Genomic DNA, 14,163 nt, shown 5'->3' with positions numbered 1-14,163 from the left:
AAAGAAGATGTGGTATATGTTTATACAGTGGAATATCACTCAACCACAAAAAAGAATGACATCTTGCCATTTGCGACAACATGCGTGGACCTAGAGGGCACTGTGCTGAGAGAAATAAGTCGGAGAAAGGCAAATACCGTGCGATTTCACTTATATGTGGGACCTAAGAGAAAGAGACCAAAGGAGCAAACACACACAGAAAGGCAGAAACAGACTCATAGATACAGAGAACAAATGGGTGATTGCCAGAGGGAAGGGAAGGGGGGATGCGCAAAATAGGCAAAGGGATTATGAGGTACAAAGTCCCGGTTATAAAATGTAAATGTCACAGAGATGTAATGTACAGCATAGCGAATATAGCCAATAATGTAGTAGTAACTTTGTACGGAGACAGATGGTAACTAGACTTATCGTGGTGACCATTTTGGAACGTATAAAAATATTGAATTACTATGTGGTTCACCTGAAACTAATATAATACTGTACGTCAGTTATACTTCAATTGAAAAAAAAAAAGGCCGTGGATTCCCAGTCCATTGCTTTTTCTCTCATTTCCCTCCGCACTCCTATGCTGCACCCTCACCCCATCCTTCCTTCCCTCTTCCTCCTGATCCAGTGGGGAAAGGCCACTCAAGCTTCCTGAGGTCACGGGAACTGCACACATAGCTCTGTACTGCCTTTACTCGGAGCTGCACCCAGCAAGGCCCTCGGAAAGGGCTGGGAGGCCAGGCTGCCAGGTCTGGCTCTCTTCCTCTTCCCAACTTGGAAGATGGAGTCAGGAGTTTTGTGTTTGAGCTTCAGCTCAGTGATGTTCCAGCTGTGTAACCTTGACCGAATCATTTCAATTCCTGGGATTCGGCTTCCTCCTCTGTAAAAGAACAGTAATGGTTCCTGCCTTGTACGTGTTCCCGGTTTGGGGGGATCAAGTGAGATAATATGTGTACGGAGACTAGGAAACGTGATACCTATATCAAGGCATAGTAATATGACAATGATCGTTACGATCATTTTCAGTGATTTCCTACCTGAGAAGAGTGAGGTACCCAGCTAACTGTGCCCTACGGTGTTTCTAAAACATCTGTAGGACAGAGATGGGCACCAGCCACGCGCAACTTTGGGTCTTGACTCCACCTACATTTACCAGGGCTTCTGCCCCTGGCCACACCTCCCCCTCCCCCTCTCCCAGGTCACAGGCAAACCCGTGCTTCCAGCCATGACCCTAAAGGCTCCCCATAAAGACTGTCGTTCTTCGTTGCTGGGGAGAGTTGGACACTGGACCACTCAGTGCCATCCATCCCTTGACGTAGCCCCTTTCAGGCTAAGCACACAGAGGGTTTTATTTTTTTGCCATGTTGGAGTCAAGTCAACCCTGAGCACCAACCAGCCTTTATAGTCTGTACCTCTGAAAACCAAGACTGACGGCGTCTTCCTTTTTTGCTCTTCCTTGCAGCTCTGTAAGCCCAGCAGCTTACAGCCAGTGAGCCCCCTCCCACCCACAATGTTTGGGGTGGTTTGGGGTTACCTACGGGGAAGCTCCCACCCCAGAAGGTCTTGCCCGAATCCCCCATCCTGAGCTTCCTGCCACCTCTGTGTGGAAGCCGGGCACCTTGTTTGTTTCCACCAGTGCCTTCTACCCATCTGTTACAGGAGAGCTGGCTGTGACATCAGCTCACCAGAGAACCAAGGGGAGGGTGCGCACCCTGTGTTTGCTCCAGTCTCATCTTTAACATGGGGCCGTCCCTGCTCTGAGGTTTCAGGGAGGTGCCGGGCATGGAAGCGGGCTTTGTAAGCAGTTACACAGATCGAAGGATGATTACTTGGCTGTCATTGTTTTCCCTTCCTGTATGACACCTGCCTCCCCCCTCCCCCACCCCCGCCCTTAGGGCTTCCAGTGCACACCAGGCTCAGCCCCGTGAGGCCTGGCCTGAGCCTGCACACACCTCACTTTCTGCAGTTAGTTTTGTCCCAGAGGGTCACTGTTTGCATTCTGCTGGGTACCGCGTGGCTCCTCAGTTTGGAAGTGGCGAGTTGGTGAATTCAGTTCTCCCATTTATCAGATGAAATAACTGAGGTCCAGAAAAAGTCGGGGGTGAAGGACATCCGCCAGGTCTGTGGCGGAGTACTCGTTTATTACCCTGGAGGAGAAAGTCTTCTTTCCCAGAGTTTTGCAGGAAAGGAATGCAGGGAAACAACCTCCTCTGGTGCTGATTTGCATGCAGTCGGTTGGGCTCAAGGGGCCCCAGGGGAGGAGAAGTCCTTTCGGGGAACCAGTGCAGGCTAATTATGCCCCGACTCCCTCTCCCTCCCGAATGCACAAGTGCTTGACAGCTGCTTCTTTGTACCCTTAAATATTTGAGCAGCCTGCGATCCTGGGATCCTGGCTGAGAGCTTGTCACTGCCGGCTCCCTCCACCCGGAAAGCGCGCAGGTCTTGCTGGGCTGCCCCTCATTCCTGTGATTAGATATGGTGCCTGTCAGGAGATAAAGAGGGGTCAGAGGCCCCAGGGGAAGAGGGAAGGAGGCGGCATCTTCTTTTCCCAGAAAACAATCCCCACGGTCTCTGAATGTTATTAAGAAGGTATTAATGTAGAATTCAAGTTCATTCCAGCACAGAGTGGGTTTGCCAAGTCCAGCCAAGGGGGTTTTGTGGGTCAAGGACTATGACCTCAACTGTCCATCACTGAAGTGTATGTATTGACCGAAGGCAGGTCATTCTGTCTTGACAGAAACAGCAGGAGAAGCTGACTCTGGAGAGAAGGAATAGAGAAGAGTGTGGGCAGTTCGTAGACACACACACACACTCATAGAGACACACACACACACTCACACACACACTCACACTCACACACACACACACACACACACACACACACTCTCTCTCTCTCTCTCTCCCTCTCTCTCTCTCTCTCTCTCTCTCTCTCTCTCTCTCTCTCTCTCTCTCTCTCTCGTATTAATTGACAAGTCACCACTGCCCTCTACTGGCAAAGCCATCACTTTCTCCCAGTGTTAGAAACCGCCTGGAACCTTTGTTGCTTCAGAAAATAATTTGATGGCTTATTGCATGATTTTCCACGCAACTTGCAAACAAACTGTATTTCATAGGTTTTAGACAGTGCATTCGTTCATTCATTCCACAAGTAGTAACAGAAATGGGAAGGGCGTGTGTGTCCCTGCTCTCAAGGAAGTTATAATCTTCTATTTCTAAACGGAGGAAAGGAATGCTGATTTAATGAATGCAAGTCATTTCACCTTGTCCAGGTTTAGTACCCAAGGCACAAGCCCCCTGACCCGTGGAGCTCAGGTTCAGACCTGCCAGTTTTCACCTGCCATTAGGATACAGCTGGAGAAAGGAACTCTTTCTCACTGTCAGGGAACATCTGGACTGGAATAATTAATCTTGGAATCGTGGGTCTGGAAGCTCATTCAAGACTCAGCCAAAGCAGAGTGTGAGGTTCCTAAGTCCAGATGGAAACCCCTCCTAACGATTCTCAGAGTCTAACACCTCCTTCAGGTGCGGGAGCCTGTTTCTCCCGCTTCGCCCTGCAGACCCCAGTGTGGCTTCAGATTCTTGGAAACCATGATGAAGCGCTGCCTTTGCCTCTCCTCCTTCCTAAGATTTTCAAGCTCTTTGTAAATCCTGGGGTTTTCCTGGGCAACTTAAATAGGCATGGTTCCATCCAAAGCTTCTGATCCTGGCTTTGCTTTTTGTGCTTTTCTTTAATCAAATTAGGCAAAGTACGTTTCCTTTTTCCCCCTAACATTTTTTTGGATTAGGTAATGCAATTCACATGGCCCAAAATCAAAACAATAAAGAAGCTTATGGTAAATTTCAGTTCACTGTGTCATCCACCTACCCTCATGTCCCTCTTTCCTCTGTCCTCTGCCAGGAGAAACCATTGTTGTTAATTTCATGTGTATTCTCTCCGTGTTTCTTTATGCAAATGCAAACACGTGTAAATATACATTATTGTTGCCCTTCCCCACTAGACAAAAAGGAAGCACCCTTTGTACACATTTTGAAACTTTTTTTTGCAGAACAGTGTACATTGGATAACTTTCCATATCAATATATTTTTAAAACTTCCTCATTCTTTTTATAGCTGTTAATGTTCCATTGTGTGAGAATATTGTGGTCTATATAACCAGTCTCCTATTGATGGGAACGAGGGTTTTTTTTTAAAGAATAAGTACGTTTGAGCTCATCTTAGTACACTGTTTCTGCTCCCTTCTTCTCCCCACCCTTTTCACTATCTAATACGGTTTGAAATAGTGTTACTGAACCATTGGAGGTTTACTGCCTGGGGACTCACTTCTGAGTGCCAACTGCACACTAAGAGCTCTGCGAATGTCCCCAGGAGAGCAGACTGCGGGACCAAGCTCTCCATGGCCGTGGGCAGAACGCCACACCTTCGGACAAGGTCTGCTCGTACTTGGCACCTGGCTCGGTAAAGAGAACTTTTACTCCAGAACTCCGAGGAGAAGAATGATGGGACTTTCTGGGCGGATGGATGGAGACAATGACCCTGGGATGTGCTACAAATCACCTGCAGGGAATTGAAACTGTATAGTCCTTGGATGGGCACAGGAGCCCAGGCAGTGAAGGGGCCAAAGAAACGAGGATGGAATGGAACACCGTCAGACTTAAAAGAAATGTAGGAGACCCACTTGTCCTTTCCAAAGCTGCACCAGAGCATTCCAACGCGCTCCTGGTCCTGTCTACACAGTGTCAAGATGCGTGGGTGATTCCTTCCGTTCTGAGGAGTGAGGCAGTCCTATGGGTGGTTTGCAGCCCATGCAGCAGTCAGTGGTAGACTGACTTTGAAACATGGCCGAAAGAAGTCATGGCTTCACTGGTGTCGGGCCACAAACACGATCACAGAGTGTTTCAGTGTGTTTACTGCTGTGTAACAAACCACCCCAAAACTTAGTATCTTAAAGCGACAATTCTGTGGGTCAGGAAGTTGGGCAGGACTCGGCCAGGCAGTTCTGGCCATGAGGAGGCATCTGGGGTCATTCATTGGCTGCATTCTGCTGGCACTGAGCTGGTGGGAAACCAAGATCTCAGTCCTGTGTCTGGGGCCTTGGGGGTCCTGCACACGGCTTCTCCTCTGGCTGCCTTGGGCTTCCCCATAGCACATGGGCTTGGGCTCTCTGGCATTTTCCATCCCTGCTGGCTTCCAAAGAGAGAGGAAGCAGGAGCTCCCAGTCCTCTGAAAATCAGGGCTTGGAAGTCCCAGGTTACTTTAGGCAAATTCTGTAGGTCAAAGCCAGTCACAGGCCAGCCCAGATCAAGAGGAAAGGAAAGAGACTTCATCTCCCCACCAGGGAGAAATGCCTACGAGCACAGGGTGGGGAGAGTTTTGGGGGGGCGGTGCTGGAAACTGGCATCCACAAATAGTGGACAGAAAACTGCAGGTAGGAGGAGCCTGCAGAATTGGGGGACATTTTGAATAAGACCCGGGGGCTCTTGGTGTCTCTGTAATTTGGTTTCTCTTTGTATACTGGGGATTGGAAGGTTCAAAAAGCTTTTTCTCTCCACTGGAAAATCACTCGTCTCGATGGCCAAGCAAGGGCTGGGGAGCCCCGAGCACGCTTGCCGTGGGCTGGAGAAAGGGAGGGCACGTCTTTGGAGTTAAGGGTGGAGCCCTGCAGGCTTGGGGGCGTGTGTTCTTCCCGGGTGCACTGGCTTGCCTGTTTCTATGCCGAATTCAGGGGCTGCAGTCTGAGTCACCATTCTCCCCCTCACCCATAGCAGACATTCGGACCACTCTTCCTAGCAAACCTTGGGATTCTTGTTAACACACAACCTAGGTAGACAGTGTAGACAGATCAGAAGTGTAGCATGCCTCGAAATCTATACACTAATATAGGCTGTCCTCTCTGAAAGGCACTGAAGAGGCACTCCCAATCCCCAAGTAAGAAAGAAAGTCTAGCTGCTGCTGGGGTGGGGAGAGGTCAGGGGGAGGGAGGAAGATGCCCTCCTGACAGGTGTTTCCCAGGTACCACAGGGGAACACACCTCCTGTGGTTTGTTGGGAACCATGCTCAGGCGTCCTTGGAGGTGGAGTCATGGCGCCAGCAGGAGAGGAAAGTGAGGCACCAGGGGCAGGAGACCTTGGGCATGGCATGCTCTCCCCTGACTAGTGACAGGGCTGGTCATTAACAGGGGAGCTGGAGAGATGTCTGGACACTCTGATGTGACGCCGGGGCCCCAGGGACTCAGTGTCATCGTCTGTAAAGTAAGGGAGCTTGTTTCTGTGCCCTGTTCCAGCTCTGACATGCTGTGGTTCTAGAACTAGCTGAACCGTGGAGGTCTTTCTTATAGCAAGAGATGGGCGACTTTTCAAAGCAGATGAAGGGGGTGTGATCCCTGACCTTCTTGCTTCAGACGCAGTGAAACAGATAAGGAAGGACTTTTGGCCAACGCTGTACTTGGGCCGCAGCTAAGGGGCAGACTTAGAATCAGAGACTTCTCCGCGTGGCAGGATGGCTTAGAGATTTTTTTTTTTAATTTGCCTTTTAGGACAAGAGTTAGAGGGAGGGCAGGAGATGACGGGCGTCAGCCCTCTGCCTGGGATCCAGGCGTCCATACTCTGACCACTGGCTTGCATCACCGACGCCAGCCAGAGGCTGACTCTTCTGGCTAAAACAGCCCCTTTCCCAGCTGGGGTCTGGCTGGGGTCTGGGAATGCCCATTAAAAGCCAGTTCCACCCACTCAACCTCCTCCTCTGGTCCCTCTTTTCCCTTTCTCCACCTGGTGTTCTCGCCTTTGCCAAAAAGGCTTAAACCTTGTCAACTTCTCAGCGATGAGAAATCCCACGCCCCCTCCGGCTCCCCCAGCCTGATCAGGCTTCGGGAAGGAGTTGCAGAATCCTGAGATGTGTCCATCAGAACTTCCCAACCCCTGAGAAAGTGGAAAACACAAGTCGAAGTGGCGTCTTGAACAGATCCAGATGGAGCAGAACCCTCTGAACGGACTAGACCATGCAGGAGGGAGACAGAAAAGAGACAAAGCAAAAGGCAAAGGGAGGGTAGCAGGAGAGAGGCCTGATAGATGGGGCCTCTCCCTCCTCGGCAGCTGGGCCTCTGCTGAGAGCACGGCTGAGTGAGGGTCGCTCTGAGCAGGGGCCCGGGGCCCCATGTTCCCTGAGAACGCAGGGGAGATTCAGTGGGGCGGGAAGATGCCGGGCCAGGCGCTGGGGAGCCTGTGAGGGCCGTGACATCCAAGCCGTCTCCAAGGCCTGCTGGGGCAGGCCAGGCATCCCCACGCGGTCTGGGGCTGCACAGCAGCCTGGGCCCCAGCCCCAGCCGTGGGGCCCTGCTCCGAATTTCACACCATGTCTAATCCAATCAGCGGCAGATTGCAAGCTCTCTGCCTACCTCCCAGATCGAGCATTCTTGGCCGGCTCGGCCCGGCCCGGCTGGCTGCCCTGCTCATCCATGTAGGCCGTGCTGTGGCCCCCTCTGGCCCCTGCCTCCCCTTCTGGGCCCACAGAGTTAATCCTGTTTGCCTGGTCTGTCAATTTAAACAGCTTTAAGTATGCCTCCCCAGGTCTGGGTGGCAGAGCCCTGATGCTTAAAAACAGAGGCCTCGCCTCGAAGCAGGCCGGCGGGGACACAGGCCACAAGGGTGTCATTCAGAGACAGAAAACCCACCCCTTGTTCAAAACAAAAAAAAAAACAAGCCAAGTGAATCACACACACATACAGAAAAAAAACCCTCACCACCCCACAAAACCGAGTGCCCTGTACCGCGTGCAAAAACAGCTCCAAAGCGGGGCGACGTGGGGCTGCAGCCAGCAGGACCCCAGCTGGGCGTGAAGCTCGGGCTTCTCCAGTAGGAACAGCGATGGAGGGACCCGTCGCCTGGAGGACCGCACCCACCCGGCTCGGGGTAGATGGCTGGGATGATTTTGGAGCCGAGCCCGCTGCCCTCGGGAGCTCAGGGAAGGGTGTGGTGTAGGAATCTGGCTCTGGGTCGAGGCTCCTGCCCCAAGACTGAGCCCTAGCCCAGCGCTTCTCAAACTTTTACGGACAAATGAGTCACTGGGAGATCTTGATAAAATTGCAGAAGCGAAATCAGTAGGTGTGGGGTGGGACCCGAGATTCTGCATTTCTCCTTGGCTCCCAGGGGAAGCAGATGCTCCTGGGCCGTGGACCACAATCTGAGGAGCCAGGGTTTAGACGGAGCCTAGCGTCCTCAGCCTTGGACTCGGCTGCCTAGGTTTTGACTTCAATCCCTCCTCCTCCAGCGCGCTGCTGCTCTGTTCCCTTCTCCGCAAGAGATAAGACAGGAGGGGCTGGTCTTGTGTTAGAGCAGGTGACATCTAACCCAGATCGCAAAAAGGTGTCGTTCCCTGTCTGTGCCATGGTCATGGAGCTGCCCGTCGCTGGAGTGTGAAAGCAGGCGCTGGTTCAGGGGAGGCCCGCAGCCAGGGGTCTATCTGCAGAGGACGGAAAGCCTTAGCTGGAGGGGGGTGCGAGAGATGACCCTTAAGGGGGCTTTTTCAGCCCAAGATTCTCTTATCACTGCTGACCTTGGCTTTGGTAAGGGAAAGCATCCATCCTCCCTCCCCCTCCCTCCATCACGTAGGGAGTGACCCAGGGTGCCGGCTAGAAACTGCTATCTGTGGAGGGCTCGAGCTCCAAGCAGATCAGCGGGGGCCTTGGGAGATGCGGGAAGGCTGTTTGCACTCGGTTTTGCAAGTTCTGTTTTGACTTCTAGAGAGAGGGGGCAGGCCCGCTGTCCCACGACTGCTAGAAACAGAGCCTTCTAGCGACAGGGGCACTCAGCTGGCCTGTTGGCATCCTCCCCCCCGTCCACACCTCCCCAAACTCCACCTGTCACCCCGCATCAGTGTCTCCGAAGAAGGGACAAGGCTGGTCCAGTCCAATCTGCTCAGAGTTCCTCTCCACTTGGAGTCCCTGTTGCCCAGGCCTGACCCAGGCCAGGAGCACAACACGCAAAGCTGGGGAGAAAGAGCAGGACAGGTCCAAGGAAGCGCCAAGTGGCCGGTGCTCCAGGGACCTCTCGGGGGGGTGGGGGTGGGGGGGGGAGGGGAGGTGACCGCAAGCACAGTGGGCGGGGCTCAAGGCAACAGCCACACTGGGGCACCACCCCCCCCAAGCCACCGGCAGCCGAGTGGAGGCGGGTCAGGTGGGGCGAGGCTTTGGTGGAGGTGGCAGGGAGGCTGATGGGAGTGAACGTCTTTATGAAAGGTAGAGTCCAAGCCAAAGCCACATGAAAGAGGAGGCAGGAAATGCAGCTCCCAGCCGAGACCTTTCCCTGGACCCTCACCTCAGTCGCACACGATTGTCCCTGGAGGCAAGCAAAGTGCCCAGCGGGCAGACTGAGGTGGCCCTCGCCCTCAGAGCTGGGCAGGAATGCCTCACTTGCCTCACCTTAGTCCCAGCCCTGCTCTCCGGTCCTCAGTTGGTTTTCAGAGAAAAGAAAGACATGCAGATCCAGAGAGATTTTTTTTTTTTTTTTGGTCTAAGTCACATGATAAATAAGGTCCAAAATGCTGCTCCGTTTTGGCTGGAAGCAGAAGTCCCACATTATTTCTCTAGCCCTTGGTGTCTTCATTTGTAAAATAAGACGGTTGGATTAGAAGGGTTTACACATTTCTATTATAGAACTGTTAGCCTCTCCATCATTAGTTCTTCAGATAAATCACCAATCAGCAGAACTCCAGGACACCTCTTTCCTATCCCTGACTTAAACCCATACTCTTTTGTTAGTGAGGGGGAGGTTCCTCAATAATCCTAGATCTCTGCACAGGGGATCTAGTCAGAAACGGTCATGCCTGAGTAGGATGTGTGATCCACCTGTGATCTAGATGCTGATGAGTCAAGGGTAGGCTTCCTTGCCCCTTTCTGTTTCCCTCCCTCCCTCCCTTCCCTCCCTCCCTCCCTCCCTCCCTCCCTCCCTTCCCTCCCTCCCTCCCTCCTTCCCTTCCTTCCTTCCAACACACATTGAGAGCCTGCACCGTGCAACACTTAGTGAAGAGGTCTCCCTGTTTCCCCGGGGAAACAGCTGCCTGTTGTATAACTTACAACATGCAAGAAGTGACCTAAAGATACCCTTTGTGAACCTTGGCCCACCTGGCACCGCGGGCAGTGAATAGAAACTCCATCTCCTGGGCGTCACCTGCCTTAGTCTTAACCTCCCTGCGATAAAGGGGGGAAAGGGCAGCAAAACAACTGCAGGGCAAGTCCACTGTTAATTTCTGACTCTACTGAAGACTGTTTTGCTGTTTCGGTCTCTAGAAAATTCTGATGGGAAACTTCCCAGTGAGAAGACATTGCCTTTGTTTTTCTTCTTTAAGAAAGAAACCTGTTTCGATGATTAGAACTTCATCTTGCTCATTTTGAAATGCCGTTTCCTTTGGGGACCTGGGGGTGTGATGTCACTCTCACCAAGGTGTCCTGCATCCTCTTTGTGCCAGAATGATGTCTGAGCCACAATGATTGTTCATACCTTTTTGAGGATGGATGGGAAAAGGGATGCGTCCTCCTGGCTAATTATGGGCCACTTTTAAACGTTTATGGGTTTGTGTGTACATATGTGAATGTGTGTGTGTGTGTGTGTGTGTGTGTGTGTGTGTGTGTGTGTGTGTCAGCATATATATCCCCTTCCTCGTGGCATCCCACCCCCATTGTGTGCAGTTTGGGGGAGACCATCCTTTGTGCGCCCCTAGCTAAGTGGTGGTACGTGAACTAAACTAAGCCAATCAGACTCTTTGCCAGTCCTTGAGGTCTTGAGCCGAGAGCTGGAAGGATGAACCAACACCATCGCCACAAAGACCGGAGGGTGTTAATTCCCGGGCCGGTAGCCGGATGAGGACTCCAGAAGCTGTGGTGATGCTAGCCCTGGTTTCTCCTCTGCGTCCACACCTAGTTCTGCAGGTTCCTATGCTTTTGGTCCCATCAGTAGATGAAGGGATCCTGCCTTGGTTTCCGTGGCTGCCACTGAGGAACCCAGGGCGAAACAAGCAGCCACCTCCTGTGTGTGGTACCCAAGTGACGAAAATCTCCCCTCCCTCCTCCAAACTCACAGTGAAAGCACACTGTGGTGTGGGTGACAAACTGCCCTGAATCCACCTTCCGGATGAAGCGCTCATTCTCCCAGATGCTGGAAGTGTAGTGGGCTGGTGCATCTCTGGGAATTGCCCTCTGCTGAAGACAGCCACCTGACCCAGGGTCATGTACTCCAAAGGGGCAGCCCACATCCGATGACAGGTGGATGGGGGTATATGGAGGCCTGGCCCCCTTTCCTCAGGGCAGGACAACTCTTAGAAGGCATCTCAATTATTCTCCAGAATTCCCCGTGGGAGCATCTGGGGCTGTTGGGACTGTCCTACTTCCCCATAAGTATTTTTCCTACAGTCACTCCCCTGTCAACCTCCATCTCCGGGTGCCTGTTGAAGAACTGACTTAAGACACTCGCCCAAAGCACTGAACTTTCTTTTTTTGGTTTCAAAGTAAGTGTGTTATAGACCCCCCAAGTCTGAGCAGTGCAGCTCTAACAGGACTGTAGCAGAAGTGGCCCAGGCACACCTAAATTTTTTAAGCAGTGTCATTGCAGCGGGTGGCTAAGGTCATCCCTCTTGCCCTCGGGGCTGAGTGTCATACCCTGATTTATAGAAAATAGTCTGACCTCAGTAGAGGCAAAGGAAAGGAGCAGATTCCCCTGACTGAAGTTAAGAGGCAGGAGGGTGAGTAGGAAGAGATGAGGCTGGGAAAAGAAACGGGGCATGCCAAGTTGTGGTTCCCCCATTTCATAAATACTATAGATTATCTAACTAAAGGGATGCATTCATGGGATTACCCAGGTTCTTCCTGGTTCCTTCCTCGCCATCCTGCTATGAATTAATCCAGAAATACGTGGACACGGTGATAAGCAATTCTCCCATCAGGGACTGTGTCATGTTCAGATCAGCCCACATCAGATGTTTAACAGAAGGCAGAAAGTTCAAATTGAAACCAACCCTCTCGGTTTCTTTCGAGTTTCTTTCACAGAAAGAGAAAATAAGTGTTAGAATATCTGTAAATCATCGTTTTACCCGTTCCCTTCCCCCATACCTGCCCCTGCTATAGACCCTCCAACGTTGACCAAATACAGTAGCAGAGATGACAAAAGTCGTGCTGCCAGTTTGCAACTTAAAGGTCATGGCTGCTAATAACTCAGAGGAAACCTAAAGTTCAACCCGTCGGCTGCCCGCTTTTGTCAGATGAGAAGACTGAGGTCAGAGAGGTAACCGGGTTGTTGAAGGTCACGGGGCTGATGTTCGTGGCTCCTTCACCAGAATCACTACCCTCTTTGTCACACTGGGATATTGACCGTGACTCAAAAGGTTGAGGGTCACGAAGCAAGCCTTGGAGACGCGGTGCGTTCTTCCTAGCAGTCCCTGTGCCCTTGGGGGAGTTACCACCTCAAAGGACAATGATGCCTGCTGGGGGTCTCTGGGCCTCAAGATTTGCCTACAGTCGAAGATAACTTTAAAAAGTTCTTGAATTTTCTACAAAAATGTCATTCTTTATGAAAGTCTTAACACCCATTGAAATCACTCCCTAATGTCTGCTTGTGCCAATTAGATCAAAGCTCAAAAATGATACAACACACAGAAAAACGTTAAGTGTATCTGTAGTTAACTTCACATTTAAAACATTTTTTATTGGAATGCAGTTGATTTATAATGTTTGTTAGTTTCAGTTTTTACAGCAAAGTGAATGTTATACATCTATATGTATCCACTCTTTCTCAGATTCTTTTCCCATATAGGTCATTACAGAGCACAGTGTAGAGTTCCCTGTGCTGTACAGTAGGTCCTTATTCGTTATGTATTTTATATATAGTAGTGTGTATATGTCTAACTTCACATTCATCACACAGTTCTGAATACAGTTTTCACTAAGTGGGGCGTTCGGATTTATTTTTAACAGCTACGAACTAGCTCTTCTCTGTTCTGTTGTGGTTGGTTATCAGGGATAATGAGTCTTTACCTCTTGTAACCCTCTGCTCTGTAGTTTGCTGCCACAAGAAACTTCTCTTAATGTTCAACAGAAAAACACATCCTGCTTATCGCGCTGGGTTTAGCACTCAGCTGACCCCTATTCTCTACAGTGAATGAAATTACGTCATTCCTTTGTGACGGTTTTTCTCTAGAGACTTTTCAGCTTCATTGTACAACTGGTTAACTTCCCTTAACTTACTGCTAAAGGTTGTTTACATTCTTTTATTTAATTGAAACATAGTTGGCAATATGATGCTAGTTTCAGGTGTACTATAGTGACTGGACATTTGCATACATTATGAAATGGTCACCGCGATACATGTAGTAACCATCCGTCCCCATAGAAAGTATTACAATATTATTGAGCGTATTCTTTATGTGGTATATTACATCCCTGTGCCTCGTGTATTTTCTCTCTAGAGGTCTGTACGTCTTCACCTTCTTTGCCCTCCCATTTCCCCCTTCCGTCTGGCAACTACTGATGTTTCTCTGTATCTGTGAGACTGTTTTCATTTTGTTTTTTTGTTTGTTTTGTTTTTGAGATTTCACAGGTGAGATCCTACTGTATTTGTCTTTCTCAGTTCGCTTAGCGTAACACCTTCTAGATTCATCCACATTGTCACAAATGGTAAGAGCTCATTTTTGTATGGCTGAGTAGTATTTCCTTTACACACACACACGCACACACGCACACACACACCACACCTTCTTTATCCACTCATCTATCAATGGACGCTTAAGTTGCTTCTGTATCTTGGCTACCGTATCTAATGCTGCAGTGAACACTTGTGTGGATATATCTTTTCAAATATGTGTTTTCATTTTCTTTGGATAAATACCCAGAAATGAAATTGCTGGATCATACGGCAGTTTTATTTTTAATTTTTGGAGGAAGCTCCATAGTGTTTTCCATAGCGGCTGTTCCAATTTACAGTACTACCAACGACGCACGAGGAGCCCCTTTTCTCCAGCCAAAGATTGTTTCAAAACAAACAAGCAAACCAACTTCCTTAGAAGAGCATAGCAGATGTTAGCCAGCTTCACTAGTCACTAAATGACAGTGTACGAGCACGTAAGCTTTAAAGAAATGCAAGAGTTGTGACATTTCTCACTAATAATCATGGGCAATCTTTTAAATGCTTTATATC

The 14,163-nt window shown here is 50.2% G+C and overlaps 1 long non-coding RNA gene across 2 annotated transcripts in view; it reads left to right on the top strand.

Moving 5' to 3' along the window:
- The window catches only part of LOC125960522 (uncharacterized), a 62,721-nt gene that overhangs the window by 24,510 nt on the left and 24,048 nt on the right, over positions 1–14,163 (top strand). The gene's annotated exons all lie outside the window — the stretch shown is intronic.

The sequence above is a fragment of the Orcinus orca genome, chromosome 11, assembly GCF_937001465.1.
Source record: "Orcinus orca chromosome 11, mOrcOrc1.1, whole genome shotgun sequence".
Taxonomy (NCBI): domain Eukaryota; kingdom Metazoa; phylum Chordata; class Mammalia; order Artiodactyla; family Delphinidae; genus Orcinus; species Orcinus orca.
The sequence above is the reverse complement of the archived record's forward strand: the minus strand, read 5'-3'. Positions and strand labels throughout refer to the sequence as shown.